Here is a 19,230-nt window from a genome sequence, read left to right on the forward strand (position 1 = left end):
ATGTGCTTAGTCTGAAGTGGTCAAAACCAGTGCACAGGGAACACACTCCATGTGTTGCGTATTTTCAAAATTCTATAATGTAAGAAGCTTAAAATTCTGTAACAGTAAAGTGGACCTACATATATGGCCAGCTTGTATCAGCCTACTTTTGTCATGCTGGAAAAGGAAAGCATCTTCAATGGTTTCAATAAAGATATCTTTGGAATTTATGAGTAGATTATTGAATCAGTTTGTGTTTTTAAAAATATTTACATTAACAAGCACTGAAAGGTTTCTGCCCTCAGATCCTACACTTACTGTGTCAGGACTAAATGCTATCAGCAATCTCTAGGCGTTTTATCCCTGATTCCCAATATTTGCTTTAGCTCTGTCCACATAGTTTCAATTTCTCTTGTATTTTTCCCCGCACGTCGGACCAACACAGAGTTTTTAAACATCAGTTGACTGTAAACAAATGCTGTTGTATATGGAGTAAAGAAAGGGGTTGTTACCTTTGTTTTTTTTTTAAATAAATATGATTTTATTATTTATAGGACAGTAAAATGCTTATACAAGAAAATAAATGTATTTGTTAGAGGCATTAAAAAGTGAGGGAGTTATGGTTAAACCATATACATAATAATTTGCTTAAGTCATGGCACTTTTATATATTTAAAAACCGTCTAGCTATTTGCTTCTGAGTTTTTGTTTTTTTTTTTTTGTCCTGAAGATACCTGATAAAACAGGATCAGATGAATGGGGAGGAGGTTCCCCCTATCAGTGGACTTGGCAAGGGGCACGGTGGAGATGAGGGAGGGAGGGAGGGACTGGGAGGGAATGAGGGATCAGGACACGGCTGGGATACAGAGTTAATAAAATGTAACTGATAAGAAAAAAAAATCATAAATACCTTTGGTTTTTAAACCATGGTGTGAAATTTGTTTCTTTGTAACAAAATAGGCAAGTGGATGTACACGCTCTCAAATTTATCTGTCTATCTATCTATCTATCTATCTATCTATCTATCTATCTATCTATCTATCTATCTATTATGAATCTATCATCTGTTTAGCTATCTATCAGATCCTCTACATTTTTCATGTACCTATATCATCTATCTATATCTATCAACTATGTATCTTACCTATCATCCATCAATCTATTATCTATGTATCATCTATCATATATATGCAAATAATGTTAAACTAGTAAATAAGCCAGGTTTCTGATGTTATTGTTTAGTACACATTGGCAAATTTCAAAGCTTTGAACTCTCACAACTGTACTTTAATACTGTTTAAAGGAGTTGTTTTGTTTTCCCTTTCAATTTGTAAACCCAAAATATCCTTGAAAACTTAAACTCAGCTCTTGACATTTTCAGACTCTTCTTAACTCATTTTTTTTTTTAAAGACAGGTCTGACTTTGGAAACATTAAGAATTTCATAGGATTGAATTCCAGAGAGAAACTCCAACCGGAATAAAGACTGTCTACCCAGGAATGCACAGGACAGCTTTTTCTCACCCCGATAATGGAGAGCTAGACTAATGTCCTCTCTTGGGGTTTCAGCAACACTCTCAAGATATATTCATTTGCCAAAATTGCTGAGTTAACTGTGAAGCCCCTTTTCCCACTTCAACTTGTCTACAAAGACAATAAATTTAAGGGGCCATGGTAATAGTGTTTCCCAAGACAATGAATAAAATGTTGCTAGTTTTCCAGCCAGATTTTTAAAGTCTCCGTTGGATTGTTAATGGGAAGACGTGCATACCTATCAGGGACAGGTCCCTTCTACTGTACACTGGATTTAGGAGTGAGGTCGCATAGAAATGAAGGCTCTTGTCCAAAACAATCCACCGTTTGTCTGCTAAAACCAGGACTGTCAAATCACACTTTACAGATTACTAAAGATTACTAAAGATCTTACACTAAGCACTTCATTTAAGGGGAAAGAAAAGGTGTTTTCTCCAACATGTTTCTCTGGTTGAAATAAGGCCTTGCACAGTGGAAGAAGAAAGGAGAGAGGAAGCCAGGAAGAAAGAAGGGTGTGGGGTATGGCTCTTATATTAGAAATAAGAAAGCAAAAAAGGTTATATTTTAATGTCTGACCCATATGAATTAAGCTTTATTTTCAAGTGTTTGCTCAACTTTCTTAATTTATCTTAATAAATGTATTATGAAACGAAAATATAAGGCTGGATCCTTCAGAGGGATTGGAAATTAGTAGAAGCATTCTCTGTTGTTGGCCGTGAAGGGTTCCTTTGTGGGTTTTCTTCCCCTCAATTAAGAATTGTGTCATCCACAGGAGATCAATTTATGGTATCTTTAAGAGAAATAAATTCAACAGTTTTTCTTTCTTTCTGTGATTTTTTTGAACCTGGCAGAGACCAGTGAGCACAAACTTAATATATGAACTCCAGGAATGATTTTTCTTAAAAGTGATGCTTTTTGCCCACGAGTAGCTCTTTCCGTAGCACTCATTATCTGAGGACTGGATTGTGACTCGCTGTAATAGGAGCTCTTTTAATAACCACAGGAAGAATTAGATGAAAATTGACTTTGAACGCAATTCATTTGCCACAAAATGCTCTTCCATCCCAGCTCTTTTACTTCACTCATACCCTGTCCACATTTTCCTTTGGAGTCCTTTGTTAACAAATGCGATCCACAGCGAAAGCCCATGAGGGAGACAGTTTCTAAATACCATCACTCACCATGGTGTTCCCAGCATCCATCCCTCAAGGCAGGGCTGCTGTCCTGTGCAAGCAGGAGGATTAAGGGGATGCAGAGGAGCAGCTGGCTAAGGGAAGCTGCATGATGAGCCTCCACACAGCAGAAGACACAGCAGTCTCCATGCCACTCTTCTCCCACCTGCCCCTTGCCCTCAGCTCCCAGGAGTAGGGCTAACTGCTGCTCCCGACAGTGATTGCGGCAACTGTCACCACCTCAGCAAACCTAGAATATACTTCCTGTTATACTCAAACTCAATTCGGTGATAGTTTCAGAGGACTGTGAAGAAATAAATTATTTATTTTTGAGGTGTGTTCGTTTGTGAAAGAAATACAGTGATGCAGAGAAAGACTGATATAAAAGAGAGTAGCGAGTAAGAGAGAGGGAGGATTTCTTTATTTCTCTGGTCTCTGTAGGTAGTTAAAACCAGCCTGAAATCACTATGATCATGGGACCAGCTCCTGCAGTCAGCCTGCCTCAGCCTACCAAGCTGGAGGTGAACCTGTGAATTGGGAAAAATATGCTCAGGCTTGATTGCTTCCTCTCAGTCTGTGGGAGCTCTGCATTTCGTGTCTTTCTTCTCTCTAAAAATCTTGTCATGATACTTCCAATCCTGAGATATGATCTATTATATCTATATTAGTGTGAGACCACTTTCTACATATACTTAACTAAGAATTTGAAATTTTCTACTACTGTTCGAGAGGATCACAGTACTGAAGGACAGAAAACAAATCATTTAGACCAATATATCAGGTCTACTCAGAAGTAGCTGAGAATGTTTTCCTTCTGCATTGACCAGAAGCAAGATATAAGGATATATAATGGATTTGCACTGGGAAAATAAAACACATTTTAGATTTACAGCATACAAAACTTCTCAGTATTCAAAAAGGCACTCATATCTTCCTCCTCATTTAGGTGACCCATCATATCAACAAATAAGGCAGACTTTTCACAACCATTAAGTATGGTATCAGTATTGCTGAGTGTATTTGTAGAGCATCTTGTTCCAAATTAATTGTATTATTTTTAATGTATAATGAAAATAATCTATCACAATTCAATATAAACTAATGGGGAAATCAGAAAAACAACAACCAAATAAATGCCATATGGAACACTGGTTTGCAGGTACTTACAGAGTAGCTGAACGTTAAATTCTGCAATAGTAACCATCTTTAAAAGACCCCTGTTTTTTCTTCTCTACTTGGGAGTATCTTCACTCCTAAGAAAATCCAAATTGTTAAAATTCCCATCATTTCAGCTAGTCTCAATGCAAAACTTTCAATGGGAACATTAAAAAAACACAATTTCTTATTATGTGTACTATTTATTCTTTCTCACTGTCCTGCCCAGCCTTCCAGTAAAATAGGCAATCCTCCTGCCTTGAAATCCTCAGTCTGGGATTGAGTGTGTTCACTCCCATGCCTGTAATGGACAGAACATAACCAAAGCTCAGCAAGCATGGCAGAACTTCCTCATCACCACGAAAACAGGAGCTACATCAATATACATAAACACATGTGAGACCCTTAAGAAAAAAAAAGGATACGGGATTTAATGGTTGAACGTTATCATAAAATCTCTGCACATCAGTTTCCTTTGTGCTGCTATGCCATAAAGTCACGGGTTGGGTATTTATAAAGAACATAAAGCCATTTCCCACAGTTTTGGATGATGAGAAACTCACAGTGAAGTTCGGCAGTGCAGTTGTCTGGAGAGGAGGAGCACCATTCTCTTCTGGCAAGGTGTCTCACAACTGCCTTGTCCTGAAGCAAGAGTGTGTAATTCTTACATGGTGGAAGGCAGAAGCACAAACCAGCACAAACTGGAATGATCCTCTTTTTTAAAATTTATTCATTTTTTTATTCACCTAACTTCCTGGTTGTAGCCCCATCCCTTCTCTCCTCCCAGCCCCACCCTCTCTCCCTCCCCCCTGCCCTTTACCTATTCTACCAAAAAGGGGAACTCCCTTTCCCAGCCACGCAGCTCATTTCATCCTCCTTTATAAAGCCTTTGGTCATGGTTATGATTGAGTCACTTGTTAAAAGCCCCAATTCTCTCTTAATGTATATGCAAGTGTGTGTGTGTGAGGGGGTGTGCATGTGTGTTAGTGAATGTGTTGCATGTGAGTATTCGCATATGCATTTGTGTACGTGTTCCTATGTGTGAGTAGGAGTGTGAGCGTGTGAGTATGGGTGTAATGCTACAGGGAACATGTAAACTCGGGGGATAAGGTGTGAGTCCTCACTCTCCACCTTTCTTTGAGAAAGCACTCTTGTTCTGCGAAGAATTCCAGGCTTGCTATCCACAAGATGGAGCTTCAAGGGATCCTTGCGACTCAACCTTATCTTGCAGTCCAAGCTCTGGATTTACAGATGGGGGCTACTCAACCCAGCCCTGCACGGCTTCAGACATTAGACACAAGGCCACACAATAGGTGCTTTGTCTGCTGAGCCATCCTTTGGCTCAGAACGATCTTAATTATCAACACCTGGATTTTGAAGGAGACACATTCAAGCTGTAGCATTTTATCCCGAGCCTCAAAATTTCACATCCACCTCACAAACAATTAAATAAATAACCACAGTCCTTCCACCATGGTAATTGTCCCCAATTAAAATCACTTCATCATCAACTTTAAAACTGAAAAAGAATATTGCATAGAGGAGTCTTCCCAGTACCATACACCACACAGTTCTTCCTGGGGAAAACTCTCCTGTGACTGTGAATTTAGGAAGCTCAGCAAGTCATGTGCTTGCCATGAGCAGTGGTGGGAAAGACGAACACAGACATCTCTGTCCTCAAAAGGAGAGGAAGGGACAGATCACTTTCCCATTATCACATAGAAAAAGTGAGGCTTTGAGAAAGGATATCACTGTACAGCACTGACTAGCCTGAAATTTACACTGTAGCTCAGGCTGGCCCTGAACTCAAACCCAATCTCTAATGTGAATATGCCTCAACCCATTAAGCGCTGGGATTATAGACTTGAATCATCACAACAGGGGTTAGAATTTGCTTCTCATTTGATTTGGGAACTCTAACGTTATCTTGTGTCTTTATTGTCTGATTTAACCACAAGCAGATAACATGAATCATGAAACACCCAAGTACCTTTATCCCCTGACGCTTTCATTAAGTTCTTGACTCCGGTTCTGCCTTAACATTTTAAAACTGGGCCACAGCTCAGTCAAGTTCTCTGCTAGCTTTTAACTGGGATTTTCTTTCACCAGTTTCCTATGCTTTGGTCTGCCTCAAGCCTTAGCAGAATAGCCATCCCTTTCTGTACTTCTACTGATAGCTCACAGTTGCCTACATAGTTAAGAAGAATGAGAACTTTTCTAAACTCCTCTGAGTCCTCCCAGAATTGTGCTTAATGCCCTATTCATTGGAAAATGAGAGTGTGCAGTCTGGTCCTCCAAACTCATCCAGTTTGTGCACTGACCCGGTTTCAAAACTAATTTAGCTTATTGTTAAAGAAACATTTCTACTCCTCCTCATCAACAGAAAGAGAATGTAATCTTTACCTGACTGACTTCATTTAATTTCTCCGTGAAATCGCTGAGTTATTCCTGTCTAGGCATGGCTTAGAATTCAGATATAATAATCAAAGTGCTCAAACTTTCTTGGTCACTAGAAGGCTCTGTGCACCCCGGATAATGACTAATGGAACTGTGGCCCTTTGAAGGCTGCTAGCTGCTTCAACATCCTTGACTTTGTTCTTTTCCTATCTAACACTAACGATGGCTTTGATATTTAAAGACAGGCTTTGAACTCTTTTCCCAGGATTTCCACATTGCTTGCCAATTCAGTTCTTAGATTTACCAATGATTATCTGCTTGATCGGTTAGGGCAAGAGGTAGGCCCACATGTGGGCCATTAGCCAGGGGCTCTATTAGGACAGTCACGCTCTTATCCATTCATGCTGCTGGAACACGACATTACATGCTGGTCAGCTTATAAAGAACAGGCATTTTCCTTCTCACAGTTTAAAAGCTGGGAAGTGCAGATCAAGGCGCCACCTGGCTCGGATGTCTGGTATGGAGCATCTTCTGCCTCCAAGATGATGGGTCACTGCTGTACCCTTCTCAAGGGGAATAACAGGAGGATCTGAAGTGGTAGAAGGTGGAAGGGAAAAGTGGTGAACTGTCTTAATGCAGCACCACCATGCCCTGGTTACTTCTTAACCTTCTCTCTCCTTAGTATTCTCGCATTAGCCAAACCTAAATTATAGAGAAGGTACCTCCGATTATATATATATATGTATCTTACCAGGGGAGTTCCTACTGAAAGCTTGCCACAATACATGCTTCCATAGTAACCAAGTTATAATAAATTATAAAAAGATAAAGTTCAAGTCAGATTAATACATGCAACAATCTCAATAAACCAATCATAATCATTATTCTCTATGATATTGTTTTGAAGCATAAAGACTGACTTCTTTTTTTCTTTTTATTGAAAATATTTTCTTCTCACATACTATATCCTGACTTCTTGCTTTCTCTTCCCACCTTCCCTCTTACCTGGGCCCACCTGTTGTTGATATAGACGTGGTTTTGCTTTAATCCCAGGTGTGGGATGTGGGACTGATTCAGATGGTCCACAACAGCAAACTATTTGCCTTGTGCAGGCTCTGAGAGGAGCTCTTTGCCAGATGCAGATAGTTTAAATCTGAGGACTCTGGAGAGAAAATAAATCCCAGAGCCCAGAGAGTGTGGAAGAGTTCCCAGGAAGAACAAGGCTGCTGCTGGCTTGCCTGTATGGCTCCTGGTTGCTGTTGATACGGTGTGACAAGAAGTTGGAGAACTCCTGAAAGGATAGGACTGGCTCCAAGGAACCCAACAACCCTAACCAACAGGAAGCAGCTAAGAGAACTGTGTCCCCTTTCCCACTATCCCTTTCTTTTTCCTACGTAGTGTTAGGGTGGTAGAAGGGATTAGGGTAGAATAGACAGAAAGAGACATAACAAATGGTTTGTGCAGGGAATCATATAAAAGGGGGAGTTAGAATGACCGGGAGCGGACAGGAGATCCACAAGGACAAAATATATCAGGGCTCAGGGTCCTCTATGAGACTGTTTCTCCAACCAAGAACCATGTATGGAGATAACCTAGAACCCCTGCTCGAATGTAGCCCATGGTAGTTCAGTATCCAAGTGGGTTTCCCTAGGAAGAGGAACAGGAACTGTTTCTGACATGAACTCAAAGACTGGTTCCTTTACCTCTGTCCCCCCTTCCCCGAGGTTTCCATTTAATGGAGTGGGCCTTAAGTCATATAAGGCATTGTTTGGTTATTCCCACAAGCTTTGGGCCACCATTACACTATCATATCTTGCAGGCAGAACATGATTTTGAACCAAAGGTTTTGTTTCTGGGTTGGTGTTTATGTTTCTCTGTGCAACGTAACTTCTTAAAATAAAGATGCTATCGTGTAGGGGTTAAAGCTCTATGTAGGCACCAGCTTGATTTCTGTGTCTTCATTGAGTTGTCTACAGCAATGGAGCCCTGCAGCCAGTTTGTGGACAGCAACTTATTGTCTTCACAACAGCCTGGGGTGTTTGGGTTTCCTATGACACCCTGTTGAGCAACAATCCAAAATTAGATATAATCCAATCTCTTTGCTGGAAGCTTTCTTTGATGACAAGAGATGTCAGTTGGAACTCTGTCTTCCCCATTATTTGGCAATTTCATTTAGACTACCTTCTTATATGTATAAGTATTAGGAAGCTCTTATTATACTAGGTTTCTATAATATCCCTCAGTTGCCCCATAGTTTTAACTGCCTCTTCCCAAATTCCCTCCCTTGCCACACTGTCCTCTCCCATTATCCACTTGATCCTCCCCTTCCAGCTATCCCCATCTATCCATACCTATCTATTCTATTTTTCTTCCTTGACAATATCTATCCACAGCCCGCCCCATGAATGTACTTTATACCTAACCTCAGTGATTTCTGGTATTGTAGCTTAGTTATTATTGACTTAAGAACTAATATCCACATATAAGTAAATAGAGACCAGATTTTTTTTATATCTGTGATAACTCACGAAGAATGATTTTTTTTTCTTAGTTCCATTCTTTTACCTGCAAATTTCACGATTTCATTTTTTAACAGCTGAGTAATACTTCATTGTATAAGTGTACCATATTCTCTTTCTATCCTTTTTCTACTGAGGAAGTTCTAGGCTGTTTCTAATCCCTGCCTTTTAAGAATAGAAAAGCAATGAGTGTGACTGAAGAAGCGTCTCTGTAGTAGGATGAAGTATAATTTGGGTGTATGTGCAACAGAGTATAACGGGATCTTAAGGTAGGTTAATTCCCAGCTTCCTGAGGAATCATAACACTTTTTCTATAGAGGCTATAAAGGTTTGCATTCCCAGCAACAATGGATGAGTATTCTCCTTAATCCATGGCCTTGCTATCATGAGCCTCATGAGCTATCACTTGTTTTATTGAATCAACCATTCTGGTGGGTGTAAGATGAAATCTCATAGTTTTGGTTTTCATTTTCCAGATGGCTTTGGATGCTTAACATTTAAGTGTTTCTCAGCCATTAGAGTTTATTCTTTTGAGATTTTTTTTTTTTTCCAAGTACAAACTTTAGTTTACTCCCCCGCAAAAGACCAACTGCAATCAGGTGAGGTGAACAAAGGCTCATGATCTTCATAACCGAATCACCTTAGAACTGGATCACTTGGCCCTTTCTCTTCTTATCACCACCCAGTTCAAAATGCTTGCATCTCTTAATAGCCAGCATTATCTTTGCTCAGCACTTGGGCTCAACACACTCAAGTCTCAGCACAATCTTCTGTGTAGCTTTAGGCTTTTTGCGGAAAATAGGCTTTGTCTGCCCACCATGGCCACTCTGTTTCCTGTCATAAATCCACTTCCCCTGGGCATCAAAGAATCCTTGCCCTTCTTGGTCCATGTCACTTTGTGGGGCTGGTGCTTGCCACAGTTCTTGCAGAATGTCTTGCGGGTCTTAGGAACGTTCACCATGTTCGTGCAAGCGATATCGGCTCAGAAAGAAAACGAGAATTTTCTGTTTAGATCTGTACCCCATTTTTTTTTAAACCGGGTTATTTGTTTTCTCTGTGTCCAGTCTTTCAAGTTCTTCATATATTTGAGATGTTAGCCGTCTATTAAATGTGCATTTCATAAAATTTGTTTCCAATCCTGTAGGTTGACATTTTATTGAACGAGGGTGTCATTTGCCATGCAGAAGCTTCTCCTTTTCATGTGGTCCCATTTATTAATGGTTGATTTTAGTGTCTGTGCTAATGATGTTCTTTCACAAAGACACATCCTGTAACTGTGAGTTCAAAACTATTTCTTATTTTCTCATCTATCAGGTTCAGTGTATCTGGCTTTATATTGAAGTATTCGATCCACTTGGAGTTCAGTTTTTGCACGGTGATAACTATGTATCTATTTCTATTCTTCTACATCCAGCTATCCAGTTTGACCAACATCATTGTTGCAGATGCTGTTCTTCTTCTTCTTTTTTTTTTTCCTGTGTGTATTTCTGGCTTCTCGATCAAATGCATGTCCATAGATGTGGATTTTTCTCTGGGTCTTCAGTTTCATTCCATTGATCAACATGTTGTGTCTGGTTTTGTTGTTGCTGCTATTGTTTTCATCTTCTTTTATTACTTGAAATTTGGGATAGTGATACCTCCCATAGTTTTTTAAGTATTCAGGACTGTTTTAGCTCTCATTTTTTTTTGTTTTGTTTTTAGTTTGTTTGCTTTTTATTTGCTTTTTTCTTTCTCTCTGTGTGTTTATGTATAAATTGAGAATTATCTTTTCTTGATCTCTGAAGAATTGTTTTGGAAGTTTTATGGGGATTACATTAAATCTGTAGATTGCTTTTGGAAGGATAGCCATTTTTACTATATTTATCCTACCTATCCATGAGCACAGAAGATCTTTCCATTTTCAGTATTGTCCTCAATCCATTTCTTCAGTGTCCTTTAACTTTTTTTTTTTTTAAATCATACAATCTTTCATTTGTTTGGTCAGAGTCACCCCAAAATACTTTGTTCTTTGAGGCTACTGTAAAAGGTGTTATTTCTCTCATTGTTTTCTCAGTTTGTGATTTGTAGTTTGTGAATAGCAACCTGCTGATTCAGTTAATAACTAAAGTAACATATATGATCAGCACCATGTTATGTTCAAAATGCAGCCCATCTTTCAAATGCTCTTCATTGTCTCTTAACTCTTAAGCTGTTAAAAGAACATTGGATGTGTCAGTAAAGAAAATGCATCTTTGAGAAAAAGTAAAATTTTACTTGAGTTGCTCGAAGTTCACCAGCAGTATAAAAATATGAAGAGATAATTGTAGATTGATTTTTTTCTAGAGTGTAGCATATCTACGCTTATATTTTTCTAGGATTGTAATTTCAATGATTCTTTTTATTCATGTTTAGTATAAACTCAACTCATCTACATATTTTCAATTATTATTTGGTGCTTAAGGTGTGATGTCATCTGTACATGCAGATTTGTGTGTGTAATGTGTTTGTGCATATGCATAAACACATACCTACAGGTTACTCTTTAAAAGTAACACAATTATGACATGATGAAATTATATAAACCTAAGTGATGATGAGCTCCATAATATTGAAATATTGGTGACTATTCAAGATAACTAATTATAAAGGAATTTCTTTGCTTCATGACAGAGCCCAATAGTGAAAATGCAAGATTTCTGATAGAGAAAGAATTGTATTGTGATGAACTAGCTAAGGAGAAATTGTATGAACTCAAACAATCATTCTGAAGTACAGAGTAACTCAACTATTGATGAAAATTCGATAGAAGATGCCCAGAAGTGGGGCTGTGGCTACAGATGGGTGAGAACTGGGATATTCAAGAACATGAAATGGCCCGTTTAATCTTTCAGTATCCTGAAGTTAGTTATCTGAAAGTCACGTGATGTACTGAGTTCTCAAAAGTCTAAAGAGAGTTTCCTGTTACACAGTCTGTGACCTTCACCTGTTCTTTCATCCTGGAATAGCTGAGTCTAAAAGTCAATATTATAATCACTTGGGTACTGCCTCTTCTTCGGAATTCAGATTGACAAGCGAAGACAAAGAAATGAGAGGATAACTTTGAAAAGAACTTTTATTTAAAAAAAAACAGTAATTATTTTTCTTATATATGTCTACATTGGTGGTTCTCAACCTTTTTAATGCTAGTCCTTTAACAAGTTCCTCATGTTATGGTAATGCTCAACCATAAATTAATTTTTGCTGCTACTTTAATCATTATTTTGCTACTATTATGATTATAATGTAAGTCTATTCGGTGATGGAGAATTGCCAAAAGTGTCGCGACCCACAGGTTGAGAATTGGTCTGCGTACCCCTGAAAGCACCAAAGCATGCTGTAACCACTTCAGCCAGCAGGTGTCAGATCCGTGGGAGACAGAATTAAGAGAAGTTCTGAGCTGCCCTGTGGGTGGTAGTACCTGAACTCCAGCCCTCTGAAAGAGCAGGCCTTTTGATTGATGGACCATCTCTACATCTCCACTGCAGCGAGATTTCAAAGGACAAGCCTCACAAGATGGCTTAACCATAACCATATTGCTATGTGTGTGGTAGCTATAAATCACTATGTTCATACATCTTCAATCCCTAAACATAATTTTTATAAAGTTATTATGGTGAAGATATCCTCACATGGTATTTCTTAATTTACCAGGGGGAGAAACCTGGAAGATAGATTAAGAATGATTACTCTCACCGTACATGTCAAGTGCTTAATATCAAATAAATAGCACAATTCTTAATGTTTTTGTCATCATTATTGTTTATATCCCCATGTAAACTAATCAGGGTTTTTTTTTTTTTGAAAAAATGTTATCTTAAAAATGTAAACAATTTTAAAGGAACGTTCTTAGTGATAAGACTATGGATCTTAGTAACTAAAGAAAGAATGGACTGAAGGACTTACATATTCAAATTTCTACAAATGTCCCAAAGTAAAATCACCAATTAAACCAATCACACTTGCTATAATTGTCCACTTTGAGAATGTTTTTAAGAATGCAGAGGCTATAATGCTTTATTTTAAGATGTCATTTGGTTTTCAAAGAATAAATTTTACTATGAATTGGTTCTTCTCCTTATGGAACTATTGTAATGAGAGACAGTGATTCCTTCTGGAAGATTCTTCACTTAAAATCTTTTCCTAGGAAAGTTTTCTTAGACATCTTACAGGATTTGACTGAATGAGCCTTTCACATTCAACTATCATGAGTAGACCGGGCCTTCTCATCAAGCTTTAATCAGCTGGAATTGAGGAAGACTTCATGGAGCCATTTCTACTTGCTAGAGAGTAGATTCCAAATCAAGATGAACCTTCAAGCAAGAGTAAAAATAAAAATATTAAAAGACAAGACTTGTGAATGCCTGATGTCTGCATGAAGCAAATTATTGGTTGAAGACTGAAAAACATGCATCAATAAGGCATTTGCAACCTCTCTGACCTGGAGAGAAAGGAATTGGAGATTAGAGAGTTTTAGAGAACTGGCAGTTTGAAGGTAGATGACTGAGTGACAGAAAGCCACAATGGCAAAGTTCCAGGCAACTACATAAGAGTCAACTTGAGTATTTGGCTAAATGCTAAGTGCCATATCCATGAGATGACTCTTAAAGGCCAAAGAGTGACTGCTAAGGAAACACAGCTTAGTGAGAAAACTCAGACAAGGAACTCAGTCTAGGCAATTAAATAAACTGATTAATGAAAAGGAAGAGAATAATAAAGACATATCTAGAAAATGGTCTAGAAAATCCTCAAATATGTAAGAAAATACTTCAAAACAACCTGTGTGTCAAGGAAGAAATAATCACTTTGTCTCTGTCTCTTTCTCCTCTCCTTCGCTCTCTTCCTCTATCCTTCCCATTAGCAGCTTTATTCCATTAAGTCACATCCTCTTGAACAGGATGGTTTACTCTGCCACAGAATCAAAAGCATTCAAGATAGCCCAACCCATACTGAATCTAGTAGCCAACATAAACTTCTCCTTCTTCATCTTAAATGTATTTTCTTTATGATGGAGAACAGACTAGTACAATTATATATATGAAAAATCTACAATTTTCATATCCAAGTAATTAATAAGGGAACCTACTAAGTTGAAGTACTACAAAGTGGAAAATATATTTATTTCTAAATACTCACACAAAGACACATACACATACCTGCATATATGTGTGTGTAATGAAAAACATGAAAGATTAAAAATTAAGGCATCACAATTTTCCCATTTTAGTCTATAAAATGATATCACACATCCTCATCAATTTTTTTATATAAACTGACAAACTAATTCTCAAATTCCATATGGTAGTACTGCCATCCTAATCTATTCAAAATAAGCTTAATAAATTGAAAGTTATATATTTGAAGGAGTTACTTTGGTTCCCAAAACCAATATAAAGTTACCATAAATAAAATCATGTGGTTTGGGCAGCATGTTTAGAGATCAATGGAATGAAACAGTGAGTTCAGTCACAGAGCCAGACAGACACAGTTTGTATTTCAACCAGTGAAATACAAATTTAGTGAGGAAAGCATAACCTTTCACCAGAGTATGCTTCAGGAACATTGGAATTGTTGTTTAAAATAGCTACTTTAACACTCCCAAAAATTAATTTGTTGTATAATATATTAAAATATAAGATAAATTTGGGGAGAAATTTTTGTGGGTGGACTGGTGTTCCCCGCCCTTTCTTTACTAGGAAACTAGTCTAGTTAGAGGGTGTCCTCTTCAGTCTCTGTGACCTCTGGTATGGAGTCTCTGCTTGAGGCACCTCATATCCTCCCAGGAGCCTACCCTGACTTTGGTCTCCACCTTGTCAAAGAGATGTTCCCACCCTCAGTTTCTCTTTTCTCTAGAGGCCTTCTGTCCTCAAGCCTGATTTCCACCCTATTAATGCTCTGTGACCCCTCTCCTACCTTGTTCCCTTTCTTAAGCCTCTACCTCTCTCTATTCTCTCTCCCCTTCCGAGTGAAATGTATGCATCCTTTCCTTGGGTCCAGAAGGGCTTGCTGAGACTGAAGCACCAACCAAGGACCATGGAGGAACTGGACTGAGGTCCCCTCCTAAGATGTAGCAGATGGGCGGCTTAGGCTTCAAGTGGGTCCTCTAGTAAGGGAAGTGGGGACTCACTTGCTAGCATTTTTTATAATTTCCCCTGGAGAGACTGCCTTGACTGGCCACAGGGAAAAGGACACATTCACTCCTGATGAGAGTTGATGAGATGGCATAAATGAGAAAGGGAGCTCCCTTTTTCTGAGGAAAGGGGAAGGGAACGAGGGGGAGGGGGAGAGACAAATGGTTTAACTGGGAGGAAAGGAAGGAAGGGTCTGCAAGGATGTAGAGTGAAGAAGATAAATAAATGAGAAAAAATATAAGAAAAACATCAAGAAAAATTTAAACTCAAGTGAATGAACACATGCAGACCACTTCATATATTTGCCTACACACAACAAAGCTTTAAACATTTCCCCTAAGCCCCATTTCTTAGTGTTTAGCACTTTCATTAGATTATGCCATATGAGACAGCATATATATTGTCTTAATAATATAAAATCTTTAACCTACAAACCTTCCTGTGTAACATTCTCTGTTATGTATCTAAGAATTGTTGCAGGAAATGTCTTTAATGATGTTCTAAATGACTATATAATTATGACATTCATATATGTTACACCAAAACTAGTTTGATGCAATGAACACCTGACTTGAATTTTGAAATTATATGATTTTATTCCTAATTCTATCACTCCATGACCTTAAGCAAAGTTTTACTTTTACATAAATAATGGTCATCATAGCAATTTTGCAAGTGTGAATTCATAAAACGTTGACTGTTCTCAGTTCAATATATAATGCCAAGCAGGTAGGTACGGCCACTTTAGGGTATCAGAATGAAAGTCATGTAATTCTAAAGTAATTCTTAAAGGTCATTTCTTTCAACACTGATGAATATCTGAAAATTAACTCCAAAAAAGCAGGAGTGAGAAGTGTATGTGAGCTTGTGTGTATATGTGAGTGTGAGCTTGTGTCTATATATATTGTGATTGCCTGTGAGCGTGTGTGTGTGAGAGCTTGTGTGTGAATGCGTGTTTGAATGAGCTTGTGCTTGTAAATGTATGTGAAAGTATTGGTGCTCATGTGTGCAAGATGTGAGTTAGGTTAGTCCTAAGCATATATGTAACTTGCTCCCAAATAATCCTTTTCAAAAATTAAAACACAGATTAAAGTTCACCTAAAAATCTCATCCCTGTCCTATTCTATTTCAATTGCTGGATAACAGATACTGGCTAGAAATGGTGGGTAGCTAAGAAACTGTTACAGAAAAAGGAAAGAGAGAGAGAGAGAGAGAGAGAGAGAGAGAGAGAGAGAGATTACTTCAGAATAAACTTCTTCAGAACTTGTAAAATATCATCATTCATTTCCACTCTTTGGCTGGGGATTTCCAATGGCTTGAATTGTCTTTCCCCATGATCTTTCTGATTCCAACAGTTAGAGTGAGTGGTCCCCTGGGGGAAAGTCTGACACATCACACAGCTTGACAGTGTGAACTTACTCTTTGTATTTCAGCTTCTCCTTTCACCTCTCTTTTCCCAATATCCCCAGGGAGTCACAATTTACCTTCACTGGATGAAGCTGTGTTGGGGGGGGGGGGGGGAGGAAAAAGTACTTTTACACATATTGGATCACCAGTTTGAACATTACCAAATTATATCATAGGAACATGAGAAATGTAAAAGAAAAACGAAAAGAAACTGAACCTCAAAGTTTATCTTCAAAAATTATGTGGCTGTTTCTGCTGTACAAAACTTCCCGCTATATATCTAAGGTTATTTTAGCAGACTCAAAAATTAATGTAGTTATTGCAAACGCTGAAAAATCACTGAGGAAAAACAGAGTTTTCATCATCTCTTGACGAGTATGCATCTGTTTTTTCACTAGAAGCAAAATATAGTAGAGGTGTCAAGCTAACGTCTTTTAGCTCCAAATAAGAGTTGGGGAGTATTTATTGTATAAGGTAAAAAAAAATAGGCGGAATCTCTAAGGTCTAGTTTAGTGCTTGAACTCAATAAAGTGTCTATGCACAAGACAAAATGTAAAGCGCACAGGTTCTCATCGTACGACATCACTGCCCTTATTGTCAACGCGGCAGCCTTCAGTGCAACGGCTAAGGGAGCTGCTGTTTGCAAGGCTCCACTGACATTATCTCATTGAAACTGTAGACTCTTCATGTTCTTTCTCACCTCTCCATCACGTGCTCCTGCTTACGATTTCCCAGTTTAGTGGTGTGAACAAAGCTTCTGGGGAGAAAACTTTGTATAAATCTCTATATCTACATTTTCTCACTCAGTTCTCCTCTCTCAGTCTCATTGGTAACACAGACTTAAAAAGTGCTTTGGTGTCCGAAATAACAGATATTATAGTGCAAATCTCACATCCTAAGGCTCACGTGTTAGACTGCTCCTCAGCTGGCAAGCATTTGGGAGTTGACTGGATCGTGAACGCTCAGAAAGCCACCTTCTGATCCCGAGCCTTGACTAAGCTGAGTATCCTTGTCACAGTAGCAATCACATACACACAAAATCACATGCACACACTCAAATACACAAATAATCACACATATAAACACAATCAAACACATAATCTCATATGCGTATATACACACGGAGAGACAATCAAATCTCAACTATACACACAATCACACACTCTCACAGAGTCGATCACATAGGCACATACACAAACACACACACATACCAACCAACCAACCAACCAACCAAACAAACAAACAAACAAATGTGCACATGTCCCCTCTAGGCTCCAATGAACATTTCCAATAGAGTAATGGCAGAGATTGCCTTGGTGAAACTACATTGCTAACATCACAAGCCATGACTTGGAAAAGGACTGTGGGAAAGAGGTTGTAGTTTGATACAGATGGGAAGGAGACACGAGCAAGTAAAAAAAGTAAAAAGAGTAACTAGAATCCATGATATGCATGTATGGAACTTTCCAACAAATTAGCCATCTCTCTCTCTCTCTATATATATATATATTTTTTTTGTTGTTATATATATTATTATATATTATATATATTTTATATATATTGTATGTTCTCTCTATATATTGTTTTATATGTATATATTGTTGTGTTTTATATATATATATATGTATATATATAACAACAGAAATTACACAAATAAAAGCATAAAGATAAATAAATGACTGAAAAATTAAAATTCTCAATAGAATTTAAAAATATTGACTTAAAAGCTTTTGAGCCAGAGTCTGCTATGTACGCATTAACACAGCCAACTGCCTCCAGTGAATGCCACACACTCTGTATGAGTATCCAGAATTAATAAATACTGTATTAAGTGAAGCATTATGATAAAATAGTTTACAAATGGTAAAAATAAATTTTTGTTGTGGGCTCACTGTGATGTGTTTTGGTAAGCAGAATTTGTTACATTCATTTCTTCATTGGAATCTTCTGGAATCCAGAAACTTTCTGATTCTTCCACCATCAAGGGGAAAAGAAAGTCGTTGCCCAAGTACCACTGAACACTGAACTAAGCAAGTCCCACATACGAATCAACTTTTCTAATAGACTGATTTGTCTGTTTCCTCATGAAACATTGTAACAGTGCTTTCATTCAGTCTCCAAGTTCCATTTGTGCAGAGATGGTACAGTCAGAATCAGTGTGTTTACTTGGGGAATTCTTCATTGCTACGATGGTTTCACAGTTCACTTCAAATGTACTGCGACAGGGAATAACTTACTTACCACATATGCCTTCACTCTAAAACATCACTTCAATTGCCTGAGTGTTGCCTCCTACTCAGTGTCGACAGCTGAGGGTCTGAGAATGACAGTCCTTAAGTGGTTAATCAGAGGATGCAAATGAGGTGAAGATGGCCGCCTCTGCTATATCAGTGTTCCTCAAAGAGGCTACAAGCATCTTTTTCTAAGTCTTAGAAACCATATTTGATAGAATGGCTAACCAGCGAAGGCATCTGCCTGTTCCCACTCCCCAGTTCTAGGTAATACCTGGGCACCACCATACAAGGACTGTTTGTGGGTGCAGGGCATACAAACTGAGGGTTTGTGCTTGTGTAGAAAGTACTCCATCTACTGAGCCATAGTCCCGGTTCTCCAAATAAAGCATCTCAACAAATGCAAATGTCCTCACCTGCAGGATGGACTCATATAATTATGAGATAATTATAATAGGCTTACAATAATATGTGTGCTTCCAGAGTTTACAAATAAAGTGTTTGAAATACATATGGAACATATGTATTTGACAGATATACATATGGCATATTATGTATTTATTATGAAATGAATTATCTTTCCATTACTGTGCTTTGCATTCTGACTATGCAACGTTATGCATGATTTTATGAATAAAAGCAGATTCTTAATGAACAGTTTGAGAGGCTCAGCTGCATGCTCCTTGCCATAG

General features: G+C 38.2%; 1 pseudogene; it reads right to left on the reverse strand.

Annotated features, from left to right (window-relative positions):
* Positions 1–9,395: 9,395 nt before the first annotated feature.
* LOC129680358 (60S ribosomal protein L36a-like) lies at positions 9,396–9,715 on the reverse strand (annotated as a pseudogene).
* Between the last annotated feature and the right edge of the window lie 9,515 nt (positions 9,716–19,230).

Source organism: Psammomys obesus, unplaced genomic scaffold (genome assembly GCF_907164565.1).
Source record: "Psammomys obesus unplaced genomic scaffold, mPsaObe1.curated_primary_1811, whole genome shotgun sequence".
Lineage (NCBI taxonomy): Eukaryota > Metazoa > Chordata > Mammalia > Rodentia > Muridae > Psammomys > Psammomys obesus.